Genomic DNA, 16306 nt, shown 5'->3' with positions numbered 1-16306 from the left:
AAAGAGTCCTACATCAAGGTGAAAAAGAAAGCAGGGAGAAAACCACCTCCAAAATACTCTGGGCATCATGGTCCAGAGAAAAGCAAAAGGAAAAAAGAAATTATTTTAAAGAATGACGGGCAATCCTGGAAAAAGTAAGCTGACAGCAGGCTGAGGCAGGACGACGAAGCAGCAGAAAACCCACTCGAGGAGGGAGGGAAAACAAAGAGCTGGAAAATCCCACGTTAGCCCAGAGTTACGTCATGCGCAGCCCATGGCAGGGAGCGACGCGATTCGGGGTGAGTCACCGACCAACGCTCAGCTGCCCCCCGGGAGAGCGCGGGGCCAAGCCGAGAGCCGGGCCTTGGAGTAGGTCCTGACGAGAAGCAAAGCTCTTCCTTCCTTTTTGTTTTTTTTTTTTCCCTTTTTTCACTTTTTCTAATTTATTTGGAAGGAGGCGGATATTTGTAGCCAAATAGCTCTATAAACAAAAGCAACCGTTCAAAAAACCAGAAAACTCCTCGATCTGAATAAAGGATTGGCTCTTTTTCATAGGTTTTCAGCATTCCTGAAAAACATCCTTCGCGGGGAAGGAAAGCCTCATACAGCCACCGCCTCGAACGACTGAACTGTACTGGTCTCACACCAAAATCTTCCACCTGAGCCTGGTTCAGCACTGGAAATTATTCAATGAAAACTGCTCCCAGTGGAAAAATGACAACACACGCGAGGGGACCTTATAAATGCTGATAAATATCTGCAGGGTGGGTGTCAGGAGGATGGGGCCAAGCTCTTTTCAGTAGTGCCCAGTGACAGGACAAGGGGCAACGGGCACAAACTGAAGCAGAGGAAGCTCCACCTGAACATGAGGAAGAACTTCTTCACTCTGAGGGTGATGGAGCCCTGGCCCAGGCTGCCCAGCGAGGCTGTGGAGTCTCCTTCTCTGGAGATATTCAAGACCCGCCTGGACAAGGTCCTCTACAGCCTGCTCTGGGTGACCCTGCTTTGGCAGGAGGGTTGGACGAGATGACCCACAGAGGTCCCTTCCAACCCCTACCATTCTGTGATTCTGTGATTCTGTGAACTCCAGCAAGTCCGGGCTGGAGACAGCAGTCTGACCCGGCCTGGGGTTCCTGCTCCGCTCAGGTCCCCCCCAGCCAAACTCGTGGACATGAGTTAAAGTCCAAACAACATGCTGTTGGGGTTTTTTTTGCAAGAGGGAATCGGGGGGTTGGGTCAATCGGCCTCGACGCGCAGCTCTGCAGCACAGGGGGAGGTCGACCACGCCGCAAAGCATCCCCAAGTCATCAGCTGGATGCACCAAACGCAATCCCACCGCCAAACCAAACAGAACCGCTCTTCTGTCTCCGTCTTTGCACCTTCCACCCATCGTCCCCAAGTAAAAGACACGCAAAATCACCCCCTCTGTTTGCAGCTCCCTTTAACATTAGTCCCCAAGGCACTCAAGCAATGAGCTGCACGGCTCTTTGCTCAGGTAGGACGAGTAAAATCCCCGACACCGAGCCTCTCAGGACCCGATTCCTCCCCCTAACCCCACATAAATGAAGGATTCCCTGCCACAGGGGAAGCATCAGGACCTTCGAAAGCAAACAACAGATTCAAAGGCTATTTGGCAAATTACACTTCATTATTTACTGGATTTGGCTGGAGAGGGCACGGAAAAACGAGCAGCCACCTTCGCTATCTCTGCTCTCCATCTGCTGCTTTGAGATAAGACTGGGAGAAAGTGGTTGGGTGCCCCTTTCCCTTCATCCTCATGTTACATTTTAATGCTTTGCTTTCTGTGCTCTGTGGTTACAGGGACCACCCAGGAATCCGCTCCCCTCCGCCGGCTGGTTAAACGGCAGTTCACTGCTCCCGGGTGCTATGGGAAGATGAGTCAGAGTTAGGCTAAGAAAACATTTCTAACCCCAATTTTTACACTGAATCACTCGCGAAAACCTGCGCAGAGATGACCTCCTTCGGCAAACCACAAAGAGCAGCAGGGCAAGGTGAGGGGCATGCAAAACTGTATTTTTTCATCATATTTCTGCAATACAAGCGAGTACCCACCACCGATGCCCTCGGTTTTCTCCTGCAGGACTCAGGTGGTTGGGTTTGCACATACCCAGCGAATCAATTTTTCAGTAGCGGCGGATAAGGTTTCAGTTTAGTAAGGTGAACGCTGAGCTCTGCACAAACAACACGTCAAAACAGGGAAGACTTAAAAGTGGTTCCCAGGGAGAGGTCATCGGGGAAGCAAACAGTCTATTTTCAAATATATATTCAAAAAAAAAAAAAGAAGCAGCAAAGTGCCAGAGGAAGGTTTCTATTTAAGCACCAAAATAAACCAAAATGTGCATTTCAAGGCTTCTCCTTCAAAATACACTGCAGTCGGTAGACTGAGGGTTGAAACACCATCTACATTTTTTTCCTGTTAGACCATAGCCGCTAGCTAAAATTTCTTCAGAAGACAAAACAGCCCAAAAGCCCCAAGCCCGCTAACGCTTGCAGAAGCCTTATTTTAGTCAGCAGCGTCCCACATCTATAGCAAAGCTCACACGTGTAAAACTAAACGTGCTGGTAAAGCTCTGCATACGTGTTTGTGGACAAGTCGTTGCCGCGTGAGCTGCAAGAGGCGGCGGGGAACGGACAGTTTTAAACCTAAATTCTGCCTCTGCTGGTTTTGAGATGTTGAATTTACTTAAATATCATTTTCTGTGTTAATCTCGGAGAGTCCTGGGAGCACGATGGGCTTTACCCGGCTCTGCCCGATGCGACTTTGCTGGAGTTCACAGAATCACAGAATCACAGCATGGTCAGGGTTTGAAGGGACCTCTGTGGGTCACCCAGTTCAACCCCCTGCCCAAGCAGGGTCACCCAGAGCAGGCTGCACAGGACCTTGTCCAGGCGGGTCTTGAATATCTCCAGAGAAGGAGACTCCACAACCTCCCTGGGCAGCCTGGGCCAGGGCTCCATCACCCTCAGAGGGAAGAAGTTCTTCCTCATCTTCAGCTGGAGCTTCCTCTGCTTCAGTTTGTGCCTGTTGCCCCTTATCCTATCACTGGGCAATACTGAAAAAAGCTTGGTCCCATCCTCCTGACACCCACCCTGCAGATATTTATAAGCATTTCTAAGGTCCCCTCGCAGCCTTCTCTTCTTCAGGCTGAACAAGCCTGAAGAGTTACTTCCCAGGGAGGAGAATCGAGCCCTGGTGACATCCTCCAGCACCCGCAGACAAGTCCTTCGCCTTCAGTTTGGGATGCCTAAAGGTCAGAGCCAGGCAGAATTTCAGTAACAAAAGCAACCCGGGCTTAGCTCCCCCCGGTTTCAGCTTTCACTGCCATCTGAAACCCGTTCCCAAGATTTTAATCAAACCTTGCACAAATAAAATGTCTCCTTTTGTGTACCTCCTGCCGCCCGCAAAGCACGCACACGCATGCACGCGTGCACAAGCACGGGCTCGGAAGAAATGCATGGGAAGGAGCATCAGCCAGCGCCAAATCCAGCTGCTACACCTAAGCTCAGTTTCGAAATGCCAGGGTTTTAACCCGAAAAGCAAGCGCAGCAGCAAGGGGCCAGGCGACCACGGCGTTGCACCCCGGGCTCGGTTCGCCGTGTCGTTTTTACAGCGCCCATTAAAGCCTCCTCGACACGGCTGCCACGCGCCGTTTGCTGCCCCGATGCTGTGCCCTCCCTCTTGCCGCCGCTGCGCTGACAGGGGACCGCGTCTGATTTTCCTCCTGGGAGACCAGGCAGGGTGTTATGGTTTGATTTTTAAATATTAACAGGAGTTGCAGTCACTCTGGAAAATTATGTCACCAGCAACTCCAGCATCTGTAGAGCAGAGATAAGTCATTTGCCTTGCACGGTGGGAAGGCAGAGAGGAACATTTACTCCTGGCTGCAGCTTTCCAAAGCAAGGAGGGGTCTGGGGGCTCAGTTTGAGACCCCGGAGGCTTCTCAAAACCAGACCTCTGTTTTTCCTCCAGCTCCCTGACATCCCAGGGGACGAGACTTCCGAAAGACAAGAGGATAACAACAACGCTGACACTGCCAAGAGCCAGCACTGCATCCCTACACGGGTTTTACGCCGAGGGGGATCTGCCCAAAACCCACCACCCCACTTGTGCTAGGTGCTGCACCGACAGACGTGAGGCCTGGGAGAAAATCAGCCAGCAAACAGATAAAGAGGCCGAGATCACCGAGTTCATCTCCCAGCCAAATCCCCGCTCTGCTCCCGCCAGGCTCCGCATGCATAAACTATTTCTAGGCATCTGATCTTTTCAGAGGACGACAATTTACAAACTTTCGGGATTTTGACCTTAAAATGCAAGCAGCTCCACTGCACGCCAAAGCGTTAGCATCTGATTGCATAAGCAAAATAAATGGCAGTAAAGGAGAAAAAAAAAAAGACACTTGGAGTGGGAGGATGGGAGCAAAGCCATTTTTCACCCGACTTTCCACTCAGGGTCAACGCATCTTTAAAGCTCCTCTCGGCCACTCACTTTTTTCCCCACCAAAAGCCCCGGTGTGTCCCTGCCTGTTCCCCGCTCTCCTACCCGGTAGCCCGTCCGTGAACGGACGTACGGCGGGTCAGAGCGGAGCCAGCCGACCCGGCGGCCTCCTCCTGCCCTTGCTCTGATGGATGGACACCAAGGTCAGAAAGCCAACACGCTGTTGTCTCAGGTAAAAGCCCCGCTCCCTGCCCAGCCTCCTCATCCTCTCCTTCCCAGGCTGGAGACAAACCCGGCCGCACGCTGATATTATGCAGAATTCAGGGTCTTTGGTGACTTGAAAGAGGCACGGGGACGGGTTTGGGAGCAGACATGCGTTGGTTTCAAACACGATTCTTTGCAGAGAGTCAAGCAAAATCATCTCTCTGGGACTGTGCATCCAAGGGCTGCAGAAATTTGTGGCTGTCTCCCTCAGAAGACCTCAGCCCTTGAGCCCTGAGCTAGCCGAGATCCTCCTCTGAGCCCCCGTGCACAATGGCCACCAGCACTGCCCCACCTCGAGGTGTCCACGCTCCAGGACGTCCCCTCACAGCTGGACGTCCGTGATGGAGCAGGAGGAGTTTCTCAGAGGTTCCGCACGGAGGGACATGGGTTTGCTCTCCTACCTTCTTCCCAGGTGCCCACAGTGAGCCCGTGACCACCAAGCCCCAAGACTCCCCATCTCCAGCCCACACCAAGCGTGACGCTGCCCGAGCTCAGCCCCCTGCCACACCGCAGCCCCTCTGTCCCAGCCTTCACCAGGACCAGAACTAGGGCAGAGTTAGGAACGGGGGAAGCTGAAACACAGAAGATTTCCCAACGTCCCCCAGCTGGCAGGGTTCAGTAGCTGAGAAACCTTTCTCAGGAGGAGAGGAGGCTGGGGAGAGGGGGGCCGGGAGCCGAGACCCTTCCCACGCTCCCCGACCAAGCAGCCCAGGCACCGTGGAGGCACCATCTCCCCATCTCAGGTTTCCACCACCAGCCACCTCCGCTCTCCTCGGGGCAGCTTTGCCTTACCCAGGTGCCCCCCCGGCTCCGGAGCAGGGACACCCGGGCAAATAACCCCGGCTGAGCCCCCTGTTATTTAGGCAGGATTAGGCAAAAATTTGTCTGCACTTTTGAACTGTTTTCACAAGCGTTGCCTCTCACTCCCACGCAGGAAGCAGGAGAGGAGCCGGCCTGTTCCAATTAGGGCTCCTCGGACCGAAAGGGCAGAGAAATTCCGGGGAGGGGAAAGGGAAAGCGGGACAGAAAGCTGGAAAAAAGGGAACGGAGGGAAAACTGGGAAGCAAGGATGTACGGGGAGCAGGGGTGAGCAGCGAGAGATGCGTTTGCTGGGGATCTGGGGACAGGACAGGGGGAGAGAGGCAGAGGAGCGGGCAGCACGGAGGGGAGATTTGATTCCCCTTCCTGCAGCAACTTGCCAGAGACCAGCCCTGCTTTCCTCTGCAAGGAATGGCAGAAAAGGCACTGACATTTGCTATTTTAATTTAAAATAAATATATTTCTATGGGGAAAAAGAAAAAAGAGAAAAAGAAAAATAAGTCTTTTTTTTTTTTTCTGTCCTTCAAGCAGTGAAAAATAAATAGTCTGAGATGAAAGCTGGTCTTCAAGAGAAAAACAAGCGAGGAAACCGAAAGCCCACACTGCTTAGCGCTGCAGAAAGCACAACAAAGCCGGCTTTCTTCCGGCATTCAGCAGCTTTCTTATGGAGATGTGGTGTGCCATGGGGGCGAGCTCTTCCCCTATATAAAGGGCCTGAAAACTGTCTTCCCTAAATGCAGATAAAAGCATTTCTTCCCAAGTTGGGACTGTTGGGACTTCGAGCATCACAGGGAGCGAGGAAGGGGAAAGGTTAAGATGAGGGTGAGATGTCAGGATGCTCTGCTCGGACTCAAGCGTTGGGGTAAATCGCTTCACCCCCGGTGTGAAATGGAGACATCCATGCTTGGGTGCAAGCTTGCTAGAAGAGGATGCTCAGGGGAGCGCATGGCAACGGGACACAGAGCCATCAAAAGGTGAGGGAGGGTGTGTTTTGGCTCTGGGCATCTTGCAGCCGGTGAGGAACCAGGCAGCAGCTCCGGCAGGTGAATGGATGCTTCACACGACGCCATCTTCACCCTCCGAGCCCGCCTGCTGCCCTCGTTCAGGCTCCTTTCCTCTCCCTCTCCCAGCTTTATAACGTGGGCGTTGGATGGAGATCCTGGGAAAGCAGCATCCCCTGCAGTCCCAGGAGCCTGGTGGCCAGCTCGCCCGGTCCTCCCCAGCTTTTGCGGGGGGAGAGGAGGGAAAGAAGTGCTAGAGAAACCCCTGGCCTGAAGCTAAGCAAAACCACAGGGTTGGAGTCAAACCTCGCTGCAATTACGGGAACGCTTCCCCAGCCTCAGCAGGGACAGGACCTACGGCTCCGTCTTCCCGCAGCAACTCCAAGCAGGGCTTCCCTCGGCAGAGGGCTTTGCCCCGTCCTCCCCGTTTCAGCTGCTGGAAGGAGCTCAGATGGATAAAAGCAAGCACCGGGGAGACGCGGCCACCTCCGAGGTTGGTGAACGTGGCCATGGTTTAACAACGCTCGTCAAAACTATGCAAAGCAGGCAGCAAACAGATTTTTCCACCCAGACGAAGCAACGGCAGAGGTTAGGCTGTGCTACAGGGCTTGGTGTGGTTTCGCTGCCGTTAACTCAACACCAGCCTCCCCCTGCAAAGGCAAACACTCCTGAATCGGCTTCGAAATGGCTTTAGATGTAACAGCACCACGACTAAAACGTTGGGCAAAGCCTTTTCCGAACCCAAAGGCCCGATGGCAGAGTTGGGGTTAATTAAACCCGTGCGGAGGCCGAGCTCACAGGTCAACGCTCTGGAGACGGCCAGACCAGGAGGCAGCGAGGAACAACCCCCACGTGCCCAACCCGCTCCTGCTCAGGAGTCGAAGCCTCTTCTTGCAGCGGCCAGGCCCTTCTCGCCCTTCACCCTCCCGCTTGCCCACTCAAACATCACCCGAAGCCGGAGCGTCCCCTCTGAAGATGGGATTAGCATCTCACTTCCAGGCTCGTTTGCCTTCGATCTTTCCTGAGGAGGGCTGGGAGGAGGCTCCCAGCCTCGTGCAAACCTACGAGACGTGCTTCCCCCCGCGATAATTCGCTCCAATCCTCGCTAACCACGCTGCCGAAGAGCTCTAATCCCCACGCACCGGCACGCAGGAGCACGGGGTGGGCTCAGCAAAGCCTGTAATGGACACCCAGCCCCGGCTGAAAGGAGGTCAAGTGTAAATAGCAAGTCCAGGTCATGCCCGTGTCACCTGCCCCGCATCACTGCTCCGGCTCCGGCAGAAGCTCCTCGGCAAGCAAGCGGCTAAAACCCGGCTCCTCACACCCCGAGTCCCAGCAGCGAAGCTCAAATTGCTCAAGAGCAATGAGAAAAAAAAAAAAAAAGGAAAAAAAAGCCTACGAAAACCCAGCGATCCCCACCGAACAAACAAGTAGATATTCATTTGCTCCTTGGAAGGGTGCCCGAGGTATTCAAATGGCTCACGCCTGGGACCAGGAGCCTCTTGAAATTCCTCGCTCTCTTCGGGCTGGGCTGGGAGCCCTGCAAGGCCAGCCGTGCCGGCTTCACCGCCACGGAGTTTTCCACAGCCGCAAGAGCGTGGCCTGAGCCCTCCCAAAGCAAACCCACGGCTGGGCTCCAGCGCTCTGAGGAGGAGACGGTGGTCCAGGCTGTCCGCACCCAGCGCTTCCCACCATCCCCGAGAGCATCCATTTCTTTCCAGCCGGGTTAAAACCAGGACTTGTGCTGTTCTCACCTCAGATCTCCGGCTGACGATGTTATTTCTGGCGTCTTCAACGAAGAAGCGATGTGACCAGAGGATTTGTCCCTAGAGAAGGATGTGTACCAGTACCCTGACATAGATTCACATTGGGGTGCAAAAGGACATATGGGATGCTACCAAGGTGCTACTGGAATCACACCTGAGCAGCTCAGACTGAGCATTTCCCTATCCAAAGAAGCCCTCACTGTCTCTTCCAGATAGCAATCTCCCTCTCCTTCATCATCCAGGGACACGGACAGACACTTCGTGGGGATTCAGCTCCAAGGCCTCCAGCTGTGCTTGCTCTGGGGAAGGATGGGGCCACCAAACCATGCATGATCGTCTCCCAGAAACGGGAGAGCAGAGACGTTGCAAGGACGGGCTGAGGTCAGTCGGCAGCACGTCGTGCGAGGAAGATGCTGTCAGGATCAGAAGTGTGAAAGGGGAAGGCTGAGATCTCTTGGCAGGGCTGTCCCCTCACAGGAGGGATAAGGGCCAAGGAACCTTCAGGCACGCTGAGCTCTTTCATCGTCCCACAAAGAGATCCCAGCCTCTCTAAGCTGGCTCAAACACACCTGAAGAATGCGCCGTGACAAGACATTTTGTAAGCAGCTACACATGACCTCACGGCTCAAGATGGTTTTGTCGCTCATCCACAGCCACGTGAAACGACTCCGTGCCCAGAATGAAAAACCAATTATTCGTGCTGCCCGTCACCACGACACAACACGCTTCTGATGCAGACAGACTCCACAGATGTCCCTGCTGCTGGGAGCCCACCGGTCCTAAAAAGGAGCCTCAATTCTCCTTGCCCCAGGAAGGGATTAGACACACAGACGCTCAGCCAAACGCCTCCAGTCCATCTGTCCCAAGGAATTCCCCAACCTTCACTCGATTTTCAGCCCAAGTCCTGCATAAACTGATCTCTCTGTGTCCTGGCCCTGGCCCCTGCCTCCGGGCTGAATCAATGCCACGTCATGCCAGACACGAGGGTATCACATGGCAAGACACAGTCTGAAGTGCCCTCAAGCTAGGATGACGTTCAACCCCCAGAATATCTCCCTCCACATCAAAGCCACTCTCCAGCTCTCTCATTCATAAACCAAGAACGTTCGTTAAAGCTAGAAGGGCTGGACCTGCTGTGGAGACACGTTGGTGGCATCCACGCAATAAGAGTGCCCATCAGGCACCAGTGGAAGGTGCCCACAGATATTCCTATGGCATTCCTCAAGCCCAGGATATCTCCACAGGTTGCAAAACCAGCGATGCAGAAGGGACCAAGCTGATGACAAGGAGGGGAGGCTCGGCAGCTCCGGGTCACCTCCCGAGCACGCACGCTGCCCGGGGCGGCCGGGTACGGGCGCGAAGCTTGCCACGTCGCTCTGCAGCTGCAGATTCTTGCAGCCCGTCCCACCCCCACCTCCGCAGCCTCCCCGGCCAACCCTTCCCTTCAGGGCAACGCCAGCCAGACATCCAGCCAAGCCCGGCGATAAACCGCGGCCGATTGCTCAACGGGAGGGTGCAAGTTGCGGCGTATCACATCCCTCATGGATGGCAGAGGGATTGCCGCCGCTACCTTACCCAGAGAAAGCCCTTCTTCTAATATTAGGTTTTTGATAGCATCTTTTTGATTTTTTCTGTACAGCAGGGAGCGTTTCGGCTCTGCCCAGGAAGCGCAGGCAGCACTCGATGAGCAAGGCGAGTACGTGTGGAGGAGAAGCAGCAGCGCGAGAGCTTTACCCTGTCCTCACCTGGCGACCGCCAGGTCCCCCATCTCACCACCTTCTGCCTTTCTGCCCAGGGACGTGCCACCGCAGGACTCACAGAATCACAGAATGGTGGGGGTTGGAAGGGACCTCTGTGGGTCACACAGTCCAACCCTCTGCCCAAGCAGGGTCACCTACAGCAGGCTGCAGAGGACCACGTCCAGACGGGTCTTGAGTATCTCCAGAGAAGGAGACTCCACCACCTCCCTGGGCAGCCTGGGCCAGGGCTCCATCACCCTCAGAGTGAAGAAGTTCTTCCTCATGTTCAGCTTGAACTCCCTATGCTTCCGTTTGTGCCCATTGCCCCTTGACTCCAGGCCTGTCCTCCCTTATCAGGCCAAGCTGTCCAGCTGTCTTTGCAGTTACCGAAGGAGAAGAGGAGAGATTAGGGTATTTAGCTTTGAAATCAAACAAATAATTGCACAGGCTTTTTGCAAACAGATCAGGGTTGGGAGGTCAGAGAGCGGCTGGTAAATCTCAGCACTGTTTGCTCTAACCACGTAATATTAGACCAAGGGTAATCAATCATTTTAATCCCCACAATTGTTTGTAACTCTTTAGAGCAAATAGTCAACTCTGCCAGCCACTGCCAAGAGGCGGCAGGTAGCGTAACGATCCACATACCTCTAATTCCCCTACGCTAGGTACGGATTTACTTCTTTGCGTCGCTGGATTTGCTGCCAACGAAGACTTGCACTTGCAAGTACCTTGACCCCTCCTCGCTGAAGGTACCCTCGCTCCCTCTCTGTGGCCCACAAATGAAATGAAAGCCAGAGCAGCTCGCAGTACTCGCTGCGTGCTCCCAGCATCTTCCCTACCCTAGCTGCACCTCTCAGCGTAGCATCATTGGACTGGAGGGGAGGAAGAACCGACTAAAGAGCAGAGGCAAGAGACGCTCAAAGCAAAGGACCTGCTCTCTTTGCTCTGCTGCCTGAGCCAGCCCCACCTCCTCGGTTCCGCAGGCACCTCAGGGTTGTGACTCCACTCATGCCACCAAATGACACCTCTGCGTCCCAGCCCACAGACGAGAGCCACACGTGCTCTGCACCCGTCGCACGTTGAGTGCTTCCACCCACCAGCCCTGACGCTTTGCGCAGCAGTAGATGACCCCAGCAGCCACAAACGGGATGATTTTGCAGGCTGGGCTGAAAGGCCATCCCTGGATGCTGCCTGCCAGGCCAACACTGTTTCACCTCCCTGTCCCCTGTCAGTGAACCAAGCTACTGAGCTCCTCCAGTGATGGAGGCCACAAAGGGCTCTGGGAGAACCAAAACTCTCCAGCCCATCTGCAAGAGAGTGCCTCAAAAACACCGGTGCCAAACTGATATCATTTCACAACATCCCAGGAACGATTCTCCTGGTATTCTTGTTTTCAAGCAGATGAGGAAATGAAGGTGAAGGACAAGAGGATTTTCCCAAGCATAGAAGGCAGCTGAAGAGCCCCAAGATCAAGCCTCCACCATCCCTGGGCAAGCACAGAGTTCCTGAGCGTTGCCTCTTCCCGGCTATATCACACAACCTCCAGGTTATCAAACATCCCCAAGCAGGAGAGCAAGGGTTTTCCCAAATGACCCTGGGAAGATCTTCTTTTCCAGCTCCGACTTCTACGAAACTTCCCACCGGGGAAGGAACCGGTGCAGAGATTGGTCCAAACAAAGCCCTGGGAAGATGGAGAAGGTAGGAGTGAGCGGGGGAAGGCGGCCAAAGATGAACTGGGCTGCCCCAATAGCTTCAGTCATCTCCATCCCAGAGCCAAGGGTTGTCCAGGACGGGGATTATGTCACCTATTGGCTTCAGCCCGGAGAGACGGGAGAGCGAAGGGCGGGCAGGGATAAATCAGAGCGGCTGGAGGTGCTCAGATCTGCCCAGAGGAAGCCTGAGCTTGGAAACCTCAGCGAAGGCTGGGGGGAGAGAGGCTGAGACACTCGCAGCCCTCGCATCCACCCCGCGCGCAGCATCCGGAAGCTATTAAGGAATTACAGCCTCCCTGGCCCCGAGCCTTCCCCGGCAGAAGTGCCTGGGAGCAGATGGTGAAAGGGCTGATTGAATTCGGCTGCTCAGGCCAAGAGGCTATTAGGAGGAGATGCAAACGGAGGAGGGGGTGGACAGGGTGTCATTTGGCGACCGGGAGCCCTTGCCAGGAACTCCGGGAATCCTCCATCAACCGTAACAAGCTTGAAGGAGCTTCAGCAGGGCACTGGATGGGTGGCTGAGGGGTGCGAGCATCCCTGCTGCCCTCGGCGGCTCGGCCCCAGGTTCCTGTGGCTTAGGGGCTGGGGTGAAACCATGAGAGTACGGGGTGCGGGAGCCACAGGCTGGTTCCTCACCCCAGGTGTCTTCACCTCCGAAGACAGCATGGTGGATGGGCACCCTTCCAGGGAAGCAGGATACCCACAGAGACCCGTGTCTCCGCGGTCGCAGCCCCGAGAGCTGCGTGCTCCCAAGCCTTGATCCCGGTTGAGCAGGAGGTACGAGAGCTGTCAGCTCCGCGGGTTTGCAAAGATCCTTGATTCCCAACCTGGACTAATCCCAACCCGTCCCCAGCACTGGGCATAGGACCAGACCTCCCAAAGTGCCTTCAGAAGGGGATGGGACTCAAGTGACTCTGGATGGGGAGGAGGTGGGGAAAAACGGCCACGTAGGATGAAAAAAAGCCAGCAGGCAGAAAAATCACAAATACAATTCACAAGTCACCCACGGTGCCAGCCCTGCTGAAGGTAACGCCGGTGTCTGAGCAAAAGCACTGACGCAAGAATCGAAATTGCCTGGGGATCAAAGAAGGGTTTAAATCTCTCCCTGGGAAACGGGGAAAAAAAAGGAGGAACGACCCCAAAATCAACGCAACCCCAAGCTCTGGGCTCCCTGCTCTGGCAAGCCAGCTCCAGCTCCCAACACCCCTGTGCCCCGGGAGGGGACAGGCACCGGCTCCGGGGCCCCCACGCCTCCCCCCCCAGCTCCAAATCCATCCCTCTTTTTTCCAAGGGAGAAAGGTCCAACGAGTCCCCTCGGGCTGCCTTGGCTGACCGCCCCGGCTCCCCGAGGTTGGGAAATCGGGAGCCTCGTCAGGGCTCTGCCAGAGGGGCAGGCGCAGAGCGCTCCGTGACCATAAGGGGATCTTTTCGGAGCAATCTTTTCCGAGACAAGTCATGAGATTATTTCTTGCCTGGAATTTGCTCCCGCAGCTCCCATCGGCTCCGGACTGCTGAGTCAAGAGACCGCCGGGGCTGTGCCCTCCAGATGAGCAAATAAATTGCCATGGGGAGCGGTGGGGTGGTTGCAAGGGGGGGGGAACGGCGCCCGGCGGGGCGCGGGATGAAAGGAGGGAGGGGACCCGATGACTCCTCGAGCCTTCGATCCGGGACACAGCCCGGCTTGGCAGCCGGCTTCGCCGCGCCGAGTTAGTCACCGGATTAGCGAGCGCGGTTACACACGCTGGCGCGCAGCTGTTTAAAGGCACACTATCCCTCCCCTTTGCTTTTCTTCTTCTCTGGGCTTTTTTCCCCGCTTTTCTTCCTTGTTTTTTTATTTATTTTAGATTTTTTTCAGCCTAACTCCAGTTTTCAATCAGTGCTCGGGACCAGCAGCCAGTAAACCCCTGGGGAAGCCAAGGAAGAGGCAGCCATCGAGCACAGCCTGAAGATGCCAAGCGGCTTGGGACCAGCAGCCCCCCGCCGCCGGCAGAGCCCCCCCTTCCCTCCTCGCCCTGTCGACGTCACGCCGGTCCAACGGGCAGCCAGGTCACTCTATAGCATCCATACGGCCCCGCTCGCTGGGGTCTCGGCCGTTTGAAAGCAGGAACGAGCAAGAGTCATCCAGCTCGAAGGCAAAACAGGCGCAGGGCCGGGGCCTTTCAAGTCGCAAGCTTTCGAGCCAGCTTCAAATCTGGAGCCGGTTAAAGGGATGGAAACCAGTCCCAGTGACTAACCGCCCCGCCGGGCCACGGCTACCGGGGCAGCTCCGAAACCCCGCTGCCGACGCCGGAAAGTGAAACTTTCCCAGCGCCGCGGCGGCACCGGGCTTCCCAGAACCGGCGACAGCCCTCTGACATCAAGCCGAAATTTCTTCGCGTCCCTTCGGAAGGACGGGTCTGGGAAACGCCGCGGGGTCGGGGTGCGGGATGGGGGAGCCACGAGGCTGCTACCAACCTGCCGGACTCATCCATCGCCTGTGGCTGATGCTGGGGATGGAGTAAAGGAGTTTTTTCCCCACCTCCGGCTGCGAACGAGGAGGAATTGCATTTTACTGACCTCGCGAAGCGGTCTGGGGGGACGGAGCAGTTGGGTAACACGCCTTGAGCGTTTTACAAGAGAAAGCGCTTGGCGCTGCATTTTAAAACCGCTTCTAACAACAATATGTAAAAAAAAGAAAGAAACTAAAAAAAAAGACCCGAATTTCACGTGTTCCACGACATCTTTTTTTAATTTGCCAGTGGAAAAAGCCAGGAGTACTCAGCTTTTGCAAGTTGTTTCTTCTGACGGTTCAGGTTTCGGTAAACAACTTCTCAAAACTACAAGGTAAAAAAAAAAAAAAAATAAAAGCCCGCCTTGCTGCTTCCAGAACACTGACCAAGATTTGGTGGTTTTGTGCAAACACACGCAGACACCTATGAAGAAAAAAAACTTTCATGTGGGTCAAAAAGCCACACTTCGATTATTGCGATAGATGGTGCTGATGGGGGCGGGGGGGGGGAAGCGACAGAAAACCAACCCCAAAGCGCTTCCCAGTGTCTGGCTCCAGTTCCTGGGGTCTACTGGTTGCGACACCAGCGGCAGCTTTCCCTGAGTCAGCAGTTCTCATCCAGACACCTCCAAGCACATCCCAGGAGAGGCAGCATCCCAGCGGGAATCCCAGGCCAGGACTCCAGCCACCACGAGGACACGCAACCCTCATCCCGCTCTGCAGGACACTTTGCTTCTGGAGGGACGAAGGGCTGAGCCATTCGCCTCCCAGCCCCAGTCTAGCTCCCGGCCCAAATCACAGCCAACCAGTACACCCAAACTGGAAATCCCGAGGCGTAGATTGGTCCTGGCCTTCCCGGTGCTGCGGAGGAGAGAGAGGTGCAGCGCAGCTTAACTCAGACCATAAGAAAACCTAAACACAGCAATTAGATGGAGGCCTGGAGCACGCGGCTGGGGATGCTCCCACATCTCTGCTGCAGCCTAATGAGGGCACCGTGCCTCGGTTTCCCCTAAAACCAGGTCTCACCAAGTCTTTCTTCAGCATCTTTAGGGGTCAGAGGCCCCAAAAGCATCGTGCATTTAAAAGAAAAGCAAAGTCCCACCGGCTGGCTCCTCCTGTGCTCCCCACCAGCCATCTGAAGAATGCCTTGGAATCACGTCAAATATTTAAAATGAGATGGGGAGGGGGGGAGAGAGGGGGCACGGGGAGGGGAGCATGGGGGGAGCCACTCCGCTTTGGACTCAGTGTCTGGCTTCTTTCATCAAACCCACATTCCTACTCCTGCCATCACCCTCCGGGAAAGTGCGACAACATACATAATCCATGTGGAGCCAATTTAAAATCCCCTCCGTGTAAGAAAACGCATTTAGTTCATTAACAAGCTCTGAACGTTTAGCTGGGGTTAGGAGCCGGCCTGCAGCTCCACAGCCACCCCAGCAGCATGGTCTTTGGCAGGAAAGGTTCCCTACACACAGCCAGGTCCTACAGGAGAGCAATCCCTGCTGCAGACCCAGCCGGGATGCTGAGCGGGCACGGCTTAGCCCATCGGATGCTTGTTGCAATCTGAATAACGCTGGGTTTTCCGCACCAGCCACCCCGAGCTGTAGGTCTCTGCCTCTTCTGGCTTTATAGGAAAGGTTTAACGGGAGCAAAAAAGCTGGAAAGCAGAGGATTGCTGGAGCAGGGGATGGCTGCTGTGTCCAGCACCAGCTGTGAGATGATGGGGATGGAAATCACAGCCCCAGAGCCCGCCCAGCTCAGCCCCAGACAGAGCCCTGAGACTTTGCACATCCCAATCCACAACGGGGGCTGCCGCCAGCACCCGGCGAATCTTCAGCTCTCATTCCCAAACCAGAGGCAGTCACCGAAGCGAGGGGTTTTTTCCTGTCTGGGAAAGAAAGCTGCTATTTCTTCCTTGTGTTTGTAATATTTTTCTGGCGGGTAACCTTACTCCACGGACAGCGTGGCTACAGGAACCAGCGATGGGACCTGAGCTACAGCAGAACCCTGGCTTCTCGCAGCCAACAGGTCCACCTGCGCGGTGCGCAGAGCAGGGGACGGAGGGAGCCAGGCATCGGCAGC

The 16306-nt window shown here is 55.2% G+C and overlaps 1 protein-coding gene across 4 annotated transcripts in view; it reads right to left on the bottom strand.

Annotated features, from left to right (window-relative positions):
* ETS1 (ETS proto-oncogene 1, transcription factor) overlaps positions 1-16306 on the bottom strand; it is a 78937-nt gene that overhangs the window by 25448 nt on the left and 37183 nt on the right. The gene's annotated exons all lie outside the window — the stretch shown is intronic.

This window comes from Opisthocomus hoazin, chromosome 24, assembly GCF_030867145.1.
Source record: "Opisthocomus hoazin isolate bOpiHoa1 chromosome 24, bOpiHoa1.hap1, whole genome shotgun sequence".
NCBI lineage: Eukaryota > Metazoa > Chordata > Aves > Opisthocomiformes > Opisthocomidae > Opisthocomus > Opisthocomus hoazin.
The sequence above is the reverse complement of the archived record's forward strand: the minus strand, read 5'-3'. Positions and strand labels throughout refer to the sequence as shown.